Below are 2,175 nucleotides of genomic sequence, written 5' to 3'. Positions count from 1 at the left end.
AGAATGACAGAAGTGTATCAATTGGAAACTTCACAGGAAGAGCAACTATTTTATCTCCTCCAATGTGCTTAGCTTTGTGCCTAGATCTAGGCATTGATTGACTTGAAAAATGAAACTAATTGCAATGTAGTATATTAGTACAAATTCTTTGGCTGTATCTGCACTACACTCTAATGTTAAGGTAGAAAATGAAAACAAGGGGAGAAAAATCACCATATTTTGGAAAGTAAAATAGCCTAGAGATTATTATGAAAAGCTGATACTGTTCGGGTGCTCTGTGGCAGGAACTGTTCTAAGTGGTTTAAAAAGTTAAAAAGTAGAATGGACTTTGGAGTCACATGGCTTGGGTTCCGATACTGACACCCGCCACACAGTGGCTGTGTGAATTCTGATAGGTTATTTAACTTCTCTAGGCTTCTTTTATTACATATAAAATGGGATGACAATGGGCGCATTGTAAGGATTATATGTGATAATACGGTGTTTAGTCTCTACTTCTGAATTACGTGAGCTAATAAATTTCCTTTGTTGTTTATATGATTTGAGTAGAGTTTTTCTCTTAATTGCAATTGAAAGCATTTTGGTATAAGTATTGTTAGTATTATTGCAACATGCCAAATGACGGACTCATTAAAAAATGATGGTAAATATTGACAAAATACTATTTTATATTAATATTATTGGAAAATACTCAGGTGATTAATTTTTCCTTTTTCATGTGAACACTTAAGATTAAAAATTAGGCTAAGATCATATTTCTGAGATAATAAAATTGAGCTTTAGTCACACTGACTGGGAGATGGACAAGAAAGAAAATCAAACTGGAAAGATCCGATTCGTGTAGACAACCTCCATTGTACGGAAACAATAATACATCAGCTATTATTTATTAGTCACCCACTGTGTTCCAGGTTCTCTGTTGGTGCTTTGCTTACATTTTCTTTCTTTCTTAGAATTATTTGCTATTAAGAAACAGAAGCTTAGAGAGCACAAAAGCTCTGCATAAATAATTGTCGCATGTTAGTTAACAGCCTAACTACATGCAAAACCATGGTGCAGACCTGTCTTCTTTCCTTCAAAATCTTTGCTCCTGTCACTAAACCTCATTTGCTTTCATGTGGCAAAATTTCCACCCCACTGATCAATTTTTTTTTTTTAAATTCTCAAAAAAAAACTTTTTAAATTTTTCAATTACAGTTGACATACAATATTATATTAGTTTCAGGTGTACAACATAGTGATTTGACATTTATATAACTTACAAAGTGATAGCCCGATAAATACTCATCTGACACCATACATAGTTTTTACAATATTATTGACTATATTCCTCATGCTATATTTACATACCCATGACTATTTTGTAACTACGAATTATACTTTTTTGTTATTTCAGGTGTACAAAAGAATGTAATAGTTAGACATTTATACCCCTCGCAAAGTGATAACACCCCTGCCCCAGTCTACTACCTGTCTGACATTGTATATAGCTGTTAGGATTCCACTGACTCTATTCCCTATGCTGTACTTCACATCCTGTGACTATATATATATATATATAATTATAGTTGACATTCATCATTATTCGGCTTCAGCTTCAGGTGTACAGTGCAGTGGTCAGGCATCTATACCATCCATGAAGCCCACTGATCAAATTTATAGGATTGTTATCTGAGACAAGTAGCTGTCAACTGAGAAAGTTTAGTGTCATCAGAGTAAATTCCTAATTTAATCACATTTACCTCCCCCCACCACCAGAAGCTAGACTTCTTAGATCATTAATTACCAAGAGCATGAGATATATAAACTCTAGGTTGCTAAGCTCAAGTAGTTTGTAGCCCTCAAAGGAATTCTTCCTGTTACAAATTGCTTGCTTCATGTTGACATTCTAACCTTTCCCCAAGGACTTTAAAAAGAGCCGAAACCTTGTATTCCAGACCTGCACGTGGTTATTCCAAATAAAGTTTTAGAATTCTTGCCCAACATTGAAATGACTATAAAAATATATCCCTTTCAATTTTTCTTAAAATAAAAGAAAATTATCTAGAATAAAAACATGCAACTTATAACGAGGTTTCAGTAAATTTGGTGTTGATAGATGCTGTTTTTAGTATCCATTTAATTGCGAAATTGCAATATGTTGAAATATGTAATCATGCTCAGATCATTCAACTT

The sequence above is a fragment of the Rhinolophus sinicus genome, linkage group LG12 (genome assembly GCF_036562045.2).
Source record: "Rhinolophus sinicus isolate RSC01 linkage group LG12, ASM3656204v1, whole genome shotgun sequence".
Classification (NCBI taxonomy): domain Eukaryota; kingdom Metazoa; phylum Chordata; class Mammalia; order Chiroptera; family Rhinolophidae; genus Rhinolophus; species Rhinolophus sinicus.
This window is presented reverse-complemented; position numbering follows the sequence as displayed.